Raw genomic sequence first — 17,256 nt, 5'->3', positions numbered from 1 at the left:
CTGGCTGTTGATATATCACAGTGGTCAGTAACTAAAATTAAGATGTAGTGTAATATGTAATGTATGCAATAAACAAAATGTTAAAACTATTTGAATGAAGGCTCAAAAATATTCAGGAAAACAGCACTGGTCGACAAAGGCACTTCAGCGGAGCACATGAATATCAGAAAATTATACAAAAAAAACAGTTATTATTATTACCCTTTTAAATGATTTCGAATTCTGAAAAACCATTTAGAATTCTAAAATACCTTTTTGAAAAAACATCTAGGAGTAAAATACCCTTTGAAAAAAAAACTAGGGGGTAAAATACCCTTTAACCTAAAATCTTATCTGGAGCTCTGTTGATGCATTCATTAATTGCACAAGGAACAGAAATTATTTGGTCATTGTATACAAAAGTTCTACTATTCTGGGTAAATGTGACCTTGACCTTTCATCTACTGACCTTAAAATAAATAGAGGTCATTTGCTGGTCATGATCAACCTCGCTATCAAGTTAAATTATCCTAGGCACAAGCATTCTCTAGTTATCGTCCAGAAACCATATAACTGTTCTGGGTCACTGTGACCTTGACCTTTGACCAACTGACCTCAAAATCAATAGGGATCATCTGCTTGTCATGATCAACCTCCCTATCAACTTTCATGATCCTAGGCCCAAGTGTTCTTGAGTTATCATTCAGAAATTGTTTAAATGTTCAGGGCCACTGTGACCTTGACCTCTGACCTTAAAATCAATAGGGGTTATCTGCTGGTTATGTCCAATCTCCCTGTCAACTTCATGATCCTAGGCCAAAGCATTCTTGAGTTATCATCCAGAAACTGTTTAACTGTTCCGTGTCACTGTGACCTTGACCTTTGACCTATTGCTTAAGCGTTCTCGAGTTATCGTCCGGACCTTTGACCTATAGACTTAAGCATTCTCGAGATATCATCCGGAAACCATTTCACTGTTCTAGGTCACTGTGACTTTGACCTTTGACCTACTGAGCTCAAAATCAATAGGGGTTATCTGCTGGCTTATATGACCAATCTCCCTATCAACTTTCATGATCCTAGGCCAAAGTGTTCTTGAGTTATAATTCGGAAAAGGATTGGTCTACATACTGACCGACTGACAGACATCTGCAAAACAATATACCCCTCCTTCTTTGAAGTGGGGGGCATAACTAGACTATTTTGTAGTAGTTTAAGTGATACTAGAAAGACTTACACGTGAAGAACACTTTTCATAGGAAGTTGCTTAACCTTTTCCTTCTAAGCCTGTTAGCAAGTAGCTATTAATGTCCGAGCTTCAAATTATGATTTTTAGTTGCTATGGATATTGTTTTTTAAAGTGCCAGTCTATCAGGTGAGAACTTTCCCCAAACCAGATTTAATTTTGTTTCATTATTATTATATTTACTATAATTATACCTGCAGTTTTATAAAGCACCCTTTTCAAGACAAACACGTTCAAAGGTGCTTTACATATAGCAAATGCAGCCACTCAGGGCGCCAAATTATCCTATACTAGAACAGACACAGAGTGATCTGACCAGAACAGAGAGAGAGAAATCCTTTTTGATACAGGCCTGTCAAGATAACTTAGCCTAGCTCTTTGCGAATAGACAGTCCAATTCCTTAAGGTTCCCGGTGTACAGCACTGATACATCCAAAGCCGTCTTTTCAGGGAAGAACCAGTACAGGCCTCTTAGTTAGGTGGGAGGCATTCAGGAGCATCTCAGAAATTTCCAGTGCATGGACCAGAATTTAAATGCTTTAGATCTTGACTTTCAGGGTAAAGTTTAATTCAATTACTGTCTGAGGACAATGGAAACTGAAACAAGCTGGATTTTTTTTTAACCATGAAGGGAAGGGGTCCAGGCTTGTGATTTGGGGGGAAAATAGTTCAGTAGTTGGGAAAAGGGGAATAAAAAATCTGATGTGATGTCAATTTTGAGGGTAAACTGCATGATTTAAAGAATTTTTTTTGCGGGAAAGGAGCCTGTTAAGAAGGTGGGAAAACCCTGACAAGATAAGGGAAATCATGACCATGTTACAATCAGTGCCAGCAATTTTCATGTTGAGCACGCATAATATTATGATGGAATATTTTGGCAGATACCTTGTGCTTGGCACACTAAAATCAGTTTTGAGCATAACAATGCATTACAGACAATATAAAACAAGTCTGTTGTTTTCTACTTGCTTAAACTTCTATTATGAAAGAATGTAATAAAAATAAGCATAGTTTAAATACTTCAAATATTAATGCATAAAACATACGAAGTTTCTAGTCAATATAAAATGTTCAGGACATCAATTAACCAATGATATCTTCTTAATCAAAGGACATTAGGTAAGTCTTTCTTTACATAAAGCTTTTTTTATATACACATTCGTATTTTCAACTCAAACCATGAAATCAGTGCATATATACTAACTATACCATTTTAAACAATTAAAACAATAATGGACATTCAAGTTAATTTCTTCATTTTTTTTTTTCATCATATTATGATGTGATTTCCCTTTATTTCAGTCATTACATCGAGTCCTGCCACCATCTACCTAGAACTGAAAAAACCCCACAACGATATTTGTTCAATAAGTGCTTGATGCCCCCAGTGGCATCCTTGTCGATACAAAGCAACTTTAGTCCAAAATGAGGTCAAGTTCAAGGTCAAGGTCAAACTGAGGTCAGGTGATGTTTGAAGATGAGGAATGGTCACAGGTTACATCTGCATTAGTATCCAGTCATTCTAGTAATTAAAGGGATATTGATGCTAGACAAAACGGTCCCATTTGGTTAACTTCGTACGGACAGACAGGTCAATCACTATATGCCTCCCGCATCAGTTGATTCCGTGGGCATAACAACACTGCTAATGCTATTGGGCATTTAAAGAGTTAAGGGTTTTGACCTTGAATTCTGATGGAAAGAACCCAAAATCAGGGCTTTTGTTTTATCCACTGTATCTTTTTTCAACCTGTTTCAAGGCCAAAGACGCAAGAATTTTCCAGTTATTGATCAGAAACTCTGTTTCCAGTCTCAACTTTTGTTGTAATCTTAAATTAACCACATGCAACAACCCTGATCCCCAAACTATGGATGGGGCACTATACCTTGGCCTTAGGTCATCACAGTATTCTCCGTTCATCCACTGTAAACTGTGAGTTTTCAGACTCAAATGTCTGTTGTTGCACTCTTGACCATTCACATTATATACCATTAATACCGGTAATATCAGAACTTACTCCTTAAATCATCAATCAATCAACTTTGAAAATGGTAAAAGAGGACAAAATACTCAACAAAGAAATGGGAGAGCTGGAAGTTTTGCCCAGTAAACAATAAAACAGAGATTCCAGAAACATATGTTTTACAATATTTCCCATGGAAGCTGAGTAAATGTGGCAGGCTTCATTACAAAGGTTATCATCATTTCACCTGACAAATTACACCAGTAGCACACCAACACACCTACTCTCTTACAACTGCTACTGCACAGGCAGAACATTTTCTTCTTCTAAAGGCAGAGGTTTTTTTTAATTGTTTCAAAAACCCCCGCAAGACTTGCACAGCAATTTTACTGAAATGGAGCATGCTCTCGACTGTTATGAATAATTACTATCAAAGGCCTGGGAACCTCTTTCTAAATTGGTTTAAATAAATTGAAGTTCAGATATAAAACTTTTATTACCCCACTAAAATGTAACATAATTGGACTGACTTTAGCCATCTGGGTTGAAAAAGATCAATTTTCAGCAAATTACACCAGTTTTGAAGTCTTCTTTCAAAGGCATACACTAATAAAATATGATTAGATTTGTTTTATTTTATTAAAAAGACTTGGTATTACAAAGTTTACTCCTGATCATGACAAGACATATGCAGTCTTGTAGCTTTAATATTCAATCTATTACAAAAATTCTCTTTAAAATTATCTAATTTTCAAAAGAATTCAAACAAAATGACAATGCAACAATAATAATAAACATGTTTCTTAATTCTTAAATTCAATCAATGGAAAATTGAAAAAAAAAACAAAAAAATACCCGTAGCAACAATAACAGAAAAACTGCTGTAAAAAAACAAATTCATGAAAAAAAATATAAGTGGGTGATTCTTTGGCCCTGCAGACATCATTATTAATGACTGAATATACAAGGATAAAAAACAATACAACATAATTATCACATGTTTTTCTATTAAAAAGCAGACTGATATATACTAACTTGCATTAATTTTGTGGCAGCATTACATCTAAACAATAACATTTTCATTCTTTAGTAAGAAAACAGACATATCTAACAAAGAGGGTGAGTCAGGTCTGAAAGCTTTGGCTATCAGTGTCAAATACCAACAGTTAATGCATGCTAAACATGCAATATACATAAGAAACAGCTGTCAGCTTTCTGAGGTTCTCTGTTGTTAGCAACTCTTGCTTGAGAAAAATGCAACTACTTGATACATGGAGGAGAGCAGAAAGGTCAGCATGAGGACAGTGCTTTCATAGGTAATTACAGGTGAGAACAGTTATGATTAAATGTAATATAAAACCATAACTGTTAGTGGGAGCACTAATTTTGTTGGTGTGCTGCAATACAAAATCCACGAAATGAGACAAAGGCCAATTTCAATTTCTCGTTTACTTCCATGATCTATAACCAGGATAACTGGAAGAATTATAAAATTTGATGTCAACAAAATACAATGTTTTCATAGTATCTGTCTCTGATGAAATATCGATATAGAATTTAAGCACTGAAAAATTTAAATCCTAGTCATTTTCTAAAATTCAAACTCACCAGTCACCGCTATAGATTTGCATATTAATTACATTCAACAGATAATTGGTTTTCATGGTCATGCTGTTTTTTTTAATTATTCACTATTTTTTGATATCCTCAATTCATTTAATGTTATCATTAAATGTATTTTTTGATTTCAAAAAAATATAGTGTATTTTAAATGATAGCACTAATTAACATAAATGTATATTGTGAAAACAGAATATTAGATATCTATAAATAGGAACAATTCTTCATTTCCTTTATTGGGTTTAATGATATCTTAAATTCATTTTATGATATCTAAAAAATACATTAAATATTACGAAAAAATATCTCATAGTATGATAACAAAAATTCATTTTCTTTATGGATAACAAACAATATAATTAACAATATCATCAAACTGAATTACAGATACTAAAAAATGAAAAACTTACTTTAAGATATCAAATAGATTTAGTGATTTTACAAAACAGATTTATTATATGACATCCTTAATTCTATTTATGTAAATTGATGATGTTTGGAACTTTGGATATCATACTATTATCATTTTAAATATCATTAAATTTAATTCAGAATGTATTTATGTATACTTGGATATCATTAAATAAAATTAAAGTTGTACTGACTGTGGTGATCGACTTTCCTGCTTTGATGGTGGTGGAAGATCCCAGGTGCCCCTCTGTACATTATTTCATCTTGAGCGGGTATCCTGGTAGAACCACCCAACTGAATGGATTCCTCACATGTAGAATTCAATGTCAAGAGTGAGGCTCAAACCCACATCAGTGAGGGTCATGTGATTCGAAGTCAGTGAGTACTGACCATAACCACTCTGCCGCAGCGTGGTTAAGGTTTGAATTCAGGAAATACTACCTATACATGATTTTGTGACATCTTTAAAAGCATTTAAGATATTATTTCAGAACATGAATTAAATGATATTCATAAATGAACTTCAAAACAGGAATAACATTGAAATGGTACCCCATACTGTTCTAATCAATGTTCTGCAAAACTGGTATTTACCACAAAAATTGGCAGTTTTTACATTTAGAACAATCCATGTTTCATCACAACATTTCTAGAGAAGTACAATCTTCATGTAAGTATAGGTTTTATAAAAGCACCAGTCCCACTGTGTGCCATGATCTATGGGTGTCCAGTAGTCCAGGTGTGTAACCAGTGTTAGCATCCAGTGAGGTTTAACCTTACATATTATGATAATATGTCACTAGAAGGTAGCTACATGTATGATGTCAATTAATGTGCGGGGATGAACAGAATGTCACTAGCGGCCACCTTTCACCCCTACTCTCTAAATCACAATTTAAATTTTTAATGTACATCAGTGTTTCAACTAAGCTACACCACTAGCTGCATGTTATCAGTAACTGAGTGCATCAACCACTGAAAACTGAATATAAGGCCAACCTTGTAAAAGCCATATAAAATATTTTGCACCCAAATTTAGGCAAACTATCAATCTCTGAATCAATTACAGTGCTTCTATACATTAATTAATAAAACAATAAGGAAACTGTTACCTTATGTTGGCAAGTATTGATACATCCATGTTTTAGAACAACAGTTACTGCTGGACTATTGATTGCTGCATAGCAGAGTCACAGAGATATTGTAAATATCTGACACATCCTACATACATGAGGCTGTTGTTGTTGTGTATTGGAAATGTGAGGGGTGGTCAATATGTTCAATACTTTGTGAAAATGAAAGCTGGGTGGTTGTGGCTGATTAGTGAAGAAATTTAGTGTGAGCTGTCTGGTTTTGTGGAAGTGATTAAAAATATATTTGTCATGTGAGAGTCTGTCTATATAATTTATATAGATGATAATTTGGTAGGTAAAATGTTCAGCATAGAAATACTGATCTGTGAGAGTTGTCACGTTAAACTTAAAGAGGAAAGTAAATTTAATATTGTGCAAGTTGAAAGATGAGTGGCCTTTGTTAGGCAAGTACTTATAAATACTTGTGAGTAAGTGAGTAGAGAGGGGCAATCAAGAAGACTTGAAAGATAGTAATTAAAGCATTGCATGGTGCAAATGCAGACTTATAACTAGAGGGGCCTGTTAATATATGACAATGTCATGCGAGGGGTAATAAAGTTTTACTGAGCAGAAATGAGGGGATTACTTAGTAAATAAATGAGTATAATTTGAGGGGCAATCAGTAAGTTCCTGTGAGAAAAAAACTCAGCATACCAAGGATATGGGTTGATTAGAAAATGCAGAAATGCTAAGAATGGAGGAGTGAGATTTCAATTATCTGCATAACTTAATTTGTAAGGTCACTATGCAAATAAGCAAAATATATGATAAACTGAAAATCAAGAATTACTAACAATATTATTCATTTTAATATGGCTAACAATGCTTTAATTATCACAACGATGTTATGCTGACGTCACGTCAACGTGATATTTAGCGCCACATGTACGCATCAAGAAATAGCGCTTTCAAATTTTATGAAATATTTTACTTAATTACATGTTTTTAACGAAATGTCACATTGCACAAATGTTTTGATTAATTTATACACATACAGAATTAGTTATTCGCTTTGATGAATAATTCTCAATAATTTGAGCTGCGCCCTCGTGAAATTATTATGCCCGACGTATAACCGCCCATCGTGTATAAATAGTGATAAAGCACTGTTTTGCTATAAATTATTTCTTAATTTGGACATGTTAGGCAAACACATATTTCATGGCTATAATGTGATAAATTAATTTAACTTTATTAATATCTTATCAGGTTAAAGATGGCTTGAGGGAGGAGAACAAGTTCTTCTCATATTAAAGAAACAGCTGTATTTGACAAAAACCACAAAGTTTCCTGCTCACTCAAATGAACTTAAAATGATTTTCACAGTACTGAAACATGTGTGTTTGACACTTGCATCTTTAAGCCTTAAAAAGGCCTGACCAACAAATATTAAAGTTTAAGCAGAGTTATCTCCAATTTTTCCAACTATTTTACCCAGGATATTTTCTTTTGGCTCAAATAACACTTTAATTAAAGAAAAAAGATAATATATTAAAGGCGTACGCTAGAATTCCCTGTATATGAGATGGGCGAAATTTTTCCCAATAACAGAATTTCTTCAAACTTTGGATATTGAAGGACAATCATCTAAGAAACAAAAATATGCAATAAAAAATAGGTCACCGGTACTGAAAAAGAGTTATCTGCCCTTCATTTTTAGGGGAAATGCCGTTTTCAAGGGCAGATAACTCTTTTTCAATGCCGGTGACCTATGATTTTTATTGCATATTTTTGTTTCTTAGATGACTGTCCTTCAATATCCAAAGTTTGAAGAAATTCTGTTATTGGGAAAAATTTCGCTCCAAATTCTAGCATACGTCCTTAAGTAATTATTTTCTAGACTGCACAATCATGTGCACTTTGAAGCAGTTAACTACACATATATATATATAAAATAGATAGTGCCTACTTGAAGTTTATATTTCTTATTTCCTATGGCATTGCCTAAATAAGGAAAACATTCAAATATCCTAACCCACCCTAAAAATTTTCTGCGATCCTAAATGTTTGTATGGCATTTGAAAAAAAGAAAGATATTTTCTCTATCTTTTATACTTTTTGTTTGTGTTGCTCTTTCTTCATTGTAAAATAAAAATCCAGATTTTTCTACCTACCCTACCCTACCCTATTTTTTGGGGGGCATGTTACCCGAAACAAACAATTTTTTTTAAAGCCTAAGAAAACATTCTGAGTTTTCATTAAGCCTGGACAAAAACTGTGACCTCTTGTGTGTTAACAGTAAAATTGTTGATGACGTACTAAGGACTATGCACAACCAACACAAGAGTACATCACAATTTAGCATAACAGTTATGATAACTTGAGTAAAAGGTGAGCTAAAACCGTGAAAAAGATTCATGCAAGGATGTACATTACAAACCAAGTTTGTTGAAGATTCATCAAGTGGTTCATGAGACGGAGTTGTTTTAACTGAGGCTGTTTTTTTCCCCCTATTTTTCAAGTTGCCATGATCAACATTTTTTACATTTATGAATTTAACTTAATTTCAAAAATCATTATTTTCAACAAACTTCATAAAACATATCATGAAAGGTTTGAATTCACCAAAAATCCATCAAAATAATGGTTTTAAAATAAGTAATTACTGTTGTTTTCCAAGTTGAAGACTGTATAAATCAATCTGACTGAAATACTTGATTTTCTTAAAGAGAATTCCTATAGTTTTTTTCCTTTCATAGAATTTTTTAAAATTCACATATATGATAGGAAAATTTGTGCTGAAAACAATGAACAAATAAAAACAATGGGTCACCAGGCTTGTTTTTGTGAAAAATTGTTTTGAACACACCCACTGTTGCTGAAACTGCCAGCAATTTTTCAACATTTTCATAATTTTCTGCGTTTTGTATAAATACCAACCAAAATATACATCAAGACAGCACAATAATGTTTATTCTTTTTACAGACTTATTAATACTTATTTGATATCATAATCATATTTGTAATACTATATCTTCAATATCCTTACAATAATTAAAAAAAGAATATTGTTTCATATTCACTTTTTCGAACTTTTTTCAATAAAAAATACCCATAGTGAAGAGTATCTTTTTAGATTTTGAAAAAACTCTTTCATAGAATTTTTTCCTGTTTTTCTTGTGTATAGATAATTGTATTGTGAGCATAAAAATAGCTAAAAATGTATGGCTCACCAGGCTAAATTTTTTGTTAAGACCGCTAGAATACAACACCTCTTCGGACGGAAAATGGCGCTAACCTTGCCAATTGATTACATGTATGTCTGCTAGAAAGTTAAAAAAAAGTTTTAAAAATTCTTAATTCTTCCTTAAATTGAATACTAAATAATCTGAAAGGTAATATTGTCTTATCAGTACTAAGTCAATTATCTTACATTATATGAGCAACACTGTCTTTTACTAAAATGCAATGTGAAAACACAACCACTACAAGAGTGCCAGAATGTCACAATATACGCCCGTCACAGCAAATTTATTTACTCTAGCACCTGTATTTGCAGATGTAATTTTAATTTTGTGGTTGTTTAGTAATCATTGTAATTCTTTTGTTTTTCTAAGTCCACAAAAAAACTCCTTACCAGGTAGAGATACCTTAAAATACACCTAAAATTAGAAAGTAACAACTATGTTGTAGGTCAATTATAAAAAAGTTACAATATAAGTTATTTATAGTAACAACTAAGGGAAGTTAATCTTTAAAAAAAAAAAAAAAAAAAAAAAAAAAATACAAAATGTTTTTTTTTTAAGTCCACACAAAAATCCTTACCAGGTAGAGATTGGTCAAAATACACCTCAAAATTGGATGTAACATGCATGTTGTACTACAGAAAAGTGGTCTCGATTTTTCCCTACGTCTAGTAATGAAAAAGTTACAATATAGGCTATTTATAGTAACAACAAAGGGAAGTAATTCTAAAGAAGGGAACTGCGCATGACACTTCATCTCATGATGGTGTATAATTGTGCCAAGTTACATCAAAATCCCTCTATGCATGAAGAAGAAATGCTTCGGACAGTCATTCTTGTATCTGACCTTTGGCCTCTAAGTGTGACCTTGACCTTAGACCTAGGGACCTGGTTCTTGCGCATGACACTCCGTCTTGTGGTGGTGAACATTTGTGCCAAGTTATATCAAAATCCCTCCATGCATGAAGAAGAAATGCTCCGGACAAAGTTTTCATTCTTGTATCCTTTGACCTCTAAGTGTGACCTTGACCTTAGACCCAGGGACCTGGTTCTTGCGCAAGACACTCCGTCTCATGATGATGAACAATTGTGCCAACTTTCATCAAAATCCCTCTATGCATGAAGAAGATATGCTCCGGACAAAGTTTTCATTCTTGTATCCTTTGACCTCTAAGTGTGACCTTGACCTTAGAACTAGGGACCTGGTTCTTGCGCATGACACTCCGTCTCATGATGATAAACAATTGTGCCAACTTTCATCATTCTCATCCATCAGATGTTCGTCAAAATCCCGAGACGAACCTCTGATTTATTTCTGTCGTTTATTTGGTGAGCATGCGCACTCGTAATTACTACCGGGAGAAGTTTCAGCCAATCATTGTTCGCCGCTATTTGGCACGCCGAATTGAAATTTCAAACAATATGTAAGCAAGGTAGTTGCTAACGATGGATAAAGGCGATATTCCATGATTGCGATTAATAAAGATTTATTTCTGTTATTCGATGTTAAGAAATTTACCTGAAAAAATAATAATATTCCTCGTAAGTTGGCATCGATATGAAAGGACGCGGTCACGCTTTTCACGGACGATTTTGATTGGTTCGCTACATTTTGTCGCGAAACGACGCTGATTGGCTGAAACGTTTTACCTGTAATGTAACCAAACCACAAATATCGGTGAAATGTGCCAGAGGTTCATCCGGGGAACCACGGTAGACCTCTGGTATGCGAGAATGACTTTCATCAAAATCCCTCTATGCATGAAGAAGATATGCTCCGGACAAAGTCATACTTGAATTTGACCTTTGACCTCTAAGTGTGATCTTAACCTTAGACCTAGGGACCTGGTTCTTGCGTATGACACTCCGTCTCATGATGGTGAACAACTGTGCCAAGTTTCATCAAAATCCCTCCATGCATGTAGAAGATATGCTCCGGACAAGGTCTGTGGACGCCGCCTGCCCATCCGCCCGCCAGGGGCGTTCCCATAATACGTCCCGTTTTTCAAACGGGCGTATAACAAGAGCACCGCCTTGCGGGTGCTGACGCTCATCTGATTTTTTTTAGTGTAATAGAAATATTGTCCTACCCATGATTTTCTAAGTCTAAAAAGGGCCATCATTCTTGCAAAAAGCAGGATAGAGTTATGTTTCTTGATGTACAGTGTCCACTTATGATGATGAAAAACTGTTGCAAGTTTTAAAGCAATAGCTTTGATAGTTTATGAGAAAAGTTGACTTAAACATAATACTCAACCAAGAAAATGATTTTCTAAGTCCAAAAGGGGCAATAATTATTGCAAAAAGCAGGATGGAGTTATGTTGCTTGCTGTACAGGGTCAGCTTATGATGGTGAACAAGTGTTGCAAGTTTCAAAGCAATAGCTTTGATAGTTTAAGAGAAAAAGTTGACCTAAACATAAAACTTAACCAAGAAATCTGATATTTTCTAAGTCCAAAAGGGGCCATAAATCTTGCAAAAAGCAGGACGGAGTTATGTTTCTTGCTGTACAGGGTCAACTTATGATGGTGAACAAGTGTTGCAAGTTTTAAAGCAATAGCTTTGATAGTTTAGGATAAAAGCTGACCTAAACATAAAACTTAACCAAGAAAACTGATTTTCTAAGTCCAAAAGGGGCAATAAATCTTGCAAAAAGCAAGATGGAGTTATGTTTCTTGATGTACAGGGTCAGCTTATGATGGTGAACAAGTATTCCAAGTTTCAAAGCAATAGCTTTGATAGTTTAGGAGAAAAGTTGACCTAAACATAAAACTTAACCAAGAAATCTGATATTTTCTAAGTACAAAAGGGGCCATAAATCTTGCAAAAAGCAAGATGGAGTTATGTTTCTTTGCTAATACAGGGTCAGCTTATGATGGTAAACAAGTATTCCAAGTTTCAAAGCAATAGCTTTGATAGTTTAGGAGAAAAGCTGACCTAAACATAAAACTTAACCAGGCAACGCCGACGCCGACGCCGACGCCGACAACCGCTCAAGTGATGACAATAACTCATCATTTTATTTCAAAAAATCAGATGAGCTAAAAATGGCAAGATACCTGTCAGGCATGATACTTGTCAATATAACATAAACTTGTATCACCATTTGATTACTGATAAAAACTTATCAAAAATGTTATTTCATTCAAGATTCCTCATATTTAAGATTCTTTGTCACATGTTTCAACAAATGTTGACTTTACTTCAGTTTTCCATAGAAAGTGTCAGCTGTGCAGAAAGATGCGCATAAAAAAACTATAGGAATTCCCTTTAACGAAGATCTGAGAATGACCCATTCACATTCATCTTCTGTATATTTTGGATTTCCGATATTGCAATTTTTATTTTCGCAAATCAGCTTTTATTTGAACCAGTCAGACGACTTGTTTTAACAAGCATTTGACTGAACCAACAAAATAGCGTCGAAGTCAAAGGGTGAGAAAAATGTGCAGTCCTGGCTCGAACCAAGGACTCCTCGTTTACAGGGCGAGTGCCCTACCGACTGAGCTAACCGGCTGTCTGACACCTTACGTGACCAAGTTGTAAATATGAAAACCCAGGCTAAATATAGATTTTTTAAACTTTTACTTTCACATACAAAATGTTAAAGTAAGGCTCTGATTGGGTAGTGGAAGGGTTGTCAGAACGAGGCTGTCATAATAATCAATAGCACGTCTTCAGATCCAATGTGCGTAGCGTTAATTGGAGATGTACTTTAGTCAGATTGAGACTCAACTTAGTAATCAATCAAGAAACAACAGTATTGGAGGTAACACAAGACAGACAGTGGTACCTATTGAATTCTCTATGTAGAACTTGTCTTCAAAATGTGTAGCTTAACTGAATAAAGCTTATAAATCTGGATGACTGATAAATATTATGATCAGGTACATGTATTTGCCATCTCTATAAGAAGGGAGGGCATCTCTAAATCTTGTACAGTTATGAACTAGATTACGGGCAACATTTCCAGCCCGAGCTTTGACCCCTAAATGTGACCCTGATCTTTGAGATAGGAACCTGGGATTTGCATATGACACTCCGACACAGTGAGTTAAACATTCCTGCCAAATATAAACAAGATTCCTCAATGCATGTCAAAGTTAAGCGCCGAACAAGATCTGACACTACCTTTGACCTCTAACTGTGACCTTGACCTTTGAGATAGGGATCTGGGGTTTGTACATGACACTCTGTCTCACTAAGGTTAACATTCTTGCCAAATATAAACAAGATTGCTCCATGCATGTCAAAGTTATGGTCCGGACAAACAAATCCAGACAGACACACGCACATACACCGAACAGCCATTTTGACAACTATGTCTTGGCTTCCACAAGCGAGCTCGACAATAAAAACATGCCCATGACCCCTGCTTGCAAGTCAGGTGCTCTACCAACTGAGCTATCCGTGCTTCTGGTCGTTCAGAAAACTGTAATCACTGCTTTGCTCCTCACTTTAACTGAAGGTTTAAACCTTTTTGTGGAATGACAGGATGAAGCATCAACTGTTCAGCTTCCAACAGAGTATTGCCCTTGCAAACATAATTTGGGCACTGTAGCTTGCAACTTGTTGCCAATGTTATACTTTTCATAAGAAAAACATCTGCCCAGTGTAGGAGTTGAACCCTTGCCTCCCGTACTTGCAAGTCAGGTGCTCTACTAACTCAGCTAATTGGTTTTCTTGTTACTCAAAGCCTTAAATCACTAGACCATTCAATAATTATAACAATGTCCTATATATAAGTTTGACTGCAAAATGTGCTGCTTGAAGGTGAAGCGTGATGTTCCTAGTTAACAAGTTGCAACTTGCAATATGCACCGAGTCCAATCATTCAGTGCGGTTAGAAGGTGCAGAACGCATGAGTAGTATGAATTTTAAGGTGCAAAACCAACACCAAGGTAAGAAAATTGTTTACCAGTTTTTTTAATTTTAACTTGCAAATGAAGATAAATTATGGCTCATGCTGATCACTGATAATTTATTTTTCACATGTATATCTCGATTTTTTTTCAATTCTTCGTAGTTTCTCAGATCATCCTCGACAACTGTGCTAGAAATAGCAAAATTTATGTAAGATAGGCATTTAATTGTCCATATTTCCCTGGAAAGACCAACTTTTAGGCAATGGTTTCGTCCTGTGGGCTCAATTTACATAAGGCCACAAGCTTTCACTATACCTGAAAAGATTATCCGGACAAAAAATCGGGTTATCCAAAAATCATGAAATGAATGCAGGGGACGATTTTTCTGAGTAAAATATTGGTAATGACTGTGTAGGAGGTGTTTAAAAAAAAAAGCTAAATTTTTCATGTTTGAATGGCTTAATCCCAAAGAAACTCATTTAATCTTCATAATATCACTAGTCTGTAGTATCTCTCAAACGGGGGTATGTTTATCAATCACTAGTAAACTTTGCAATGTACACACACGTTTTCAGAGGACCGTACCGTGCGTTACAGCGTTTATCTCTACTCAATCTCGGCATTTGAAATATACGTAGGCAAGATTGCAAATGTGGCAGTCCTTACTTGTATGCATATTTTGTTGTAATATCGACTTCAGTGCCAACTTTGAATTTCACATATATATTTAACTGATGAAAATTTGACAATTGTATCAAAAAAAGCATTAATCTGGGTCCATCACAAGTTTTGAGCTTAGTAAGAAAAACCAAATGGGTACCGCTATGTGATTTATCAAGGAACACTTTATTTTTAATTTCAAGCAATGTCTATTGATTTAATGTCTTAGCTACTTTTTAACTACGATATAGACTCTACCTTTGATATGCTAAAAATAGAAACCCTACCAAAACATCTGTTGTACGGATAAGAATATTAATTGGCACGATCGCTGTGCAAATAAGAAAAATAATCAGCAAGACCGTTGTGCCGATTGACCCGTCCCTAAAAATTAAAGGAGGATAAGGACACATTCATGTAAAGTTATTGGTTTTATCACTTGTGCATATCTATCTATCTATGTCACAAATTGACATACGGGCCTTATTTTATCTGTAGTGTAAATGCAGGTATTGCATCATCTTTTTGTAAATTTTTGAGTTATTGAGGTAAATGTCAGATTTCACGCATGAAATACCTCTCATATTTTTCTGTATTTCATAACTTAAATTTCCATGTAAATTTCATTAAATTCTGTTCAGTAATAAGAAAGTTGATATTTTATAAACTTCAGTAATTTATGTTTTTATCCCCAAAACCACTATAATGGGCCTCAAATTGTCAATTTAAATTCGCGCCAAAGTAGTTAGATTTCCCGGCTATATCGTGAATCCCGTGAAAATGACAATAGTCGGAGCTCACGGCTTAACCGTGAATCCCATGAAATTTAGTATTTGGCGGGACATTATCCTTTAAATAGACTGGACTAGATATGCCTTGCGCACACCACATTCCGACTTTATAGACGAATCTATGTCTGAATTATTTTCTTGCTAGAAACTTATGCTCGATCGAGGTAAGAAATTTATTTGTTAGATTTTGTATGATTTTTGCATTACGATTTTTATTTGGTAAATTTTTGTGCATTCTACAGAATTCTGTAACATTTACTTTTCGGCACATGATTTTGGCTAGTTTCGGTATGTCAGGATGATTTATTAAATTTTTCAGACTTTTGTAAATTATTTCGAAAGAGGAGTCTAAACGTTTCGTTTATATAAGATGTTAGATTTGTACTGAAATTTGTAACATGATATTTATAAAGTACTTTGTTTCAAAAACTTATGTCAAACATTTTGTTAATTATGGAACGCCATTACTGCATTGTATTGTTATGTATAAATCTATATGGCAAGTCTAGTACCATGTATATATTATTGTAATATGAAATTGTGTGACAGTCTATTGCATACACATACAATGTCCGTTTTAGTGTATGGCATTTGATATTATATGGATGCCAACTATCATATAACGTTTGATTTATATTGAATTTTGTTAATTTGTAGTTGTAAATAATAGCTGCAGTTTATCATATCCGTATCTATAATGTTTCATCATATACTTTTCATATCTTTTTCATACTTTAACTTTAGTCTTTTAAGTAAGTAATCTTTGTAATAATGGAAGTAATAAGTGACGTATTTTAATCATGTGACGTATGAACTTAGTAGCACATATGTTTTGTATAAGTAGCACGTACTATTTATGGGAGCCTACGGAGGTATGGTGTACCCAAAGGAGCAGTTTTATGCCCTGACTTATTTGTTTTGCTATGGTGCTTACCATATGTTATATATTTTAGCTTCTTCCGCCAGACGATTTTTCCTGGTGATGTCATAACCCGGAAGTACAATGCCCGAGGTTCACTTGTCTTCACTCGCCTGGATGTGATATTCCCAGCGCAGAGCTTTCGTCCCATGGTTGTGCCGTAAACCGCAAAGACGATGATTTTTGTTATCCTCTGAAGTCAGCTCAGGGATGCAATCACCTACCACCATAGGGAGCCAATACAGAATCAACGTATTCACGGTTTAAAAGGACTGGATTTTGAGATATGTTTTGTTTGTGCTACTTAAAGTTCACAATTACATTAAAGACCTGTGTCACGTCAGATTAGAATGGACTATAAGAACTTTTGTATCTAGAGATACTGAACTTTCTTTTTTTTCTCTTTCTTATAATCAGTTTTTTTTCTTTTCATATCTATTCATTGTTAATAATCATCTTATGTAAATAAATTTGTAAATATTG

General features: G+C 34.5%; 1 protein-coding gene across 3 annotated transcripts in view; it reads right to left on the bottom strand.

Moving 5' to 3' along the window:
• Positions 1 to 17,256, bottom strand: part of LOC123527692 (uncharacterized) — a 52,859-nt gene that overhangs the window by 35,122 nt on the left and 481 nt on the right. Inside the window, exon 1 of one of the 3 annotated variants that reach the window (XM_045307311.2) lies at positions 6,333 to 6,484. The exons of the other annotated variants lie outside the window; for them this stretch is intronic. The gene's annotated coding sequence lies outside the window, so the exon portion shown is untranslated. Of the gene's footprint in view, positions 1 to 6,332; positions 6,485 to 17,256 lie in introns of those variants that run through there. 3 annotated transcript variants of the gene reach the window in all.

Source organism: Mercenaria mercenaria, chromosome 14 (assembly GCF_021730395.1).
Source record: "Mercenaria mercenaria strain notata chromosome 14, MADL_Memer_1, whole genome shotgun sequence".
Taxonomy (NCBI): Eukaryota; Metazoa; Mollusca; class Bivalvia; order Venerida; family Veneridae; genus Mercenaria; species Mercenaria mercenaria.
This window is presented reverse-complemented; position numbering and strand designations above follow the sequence as displayed.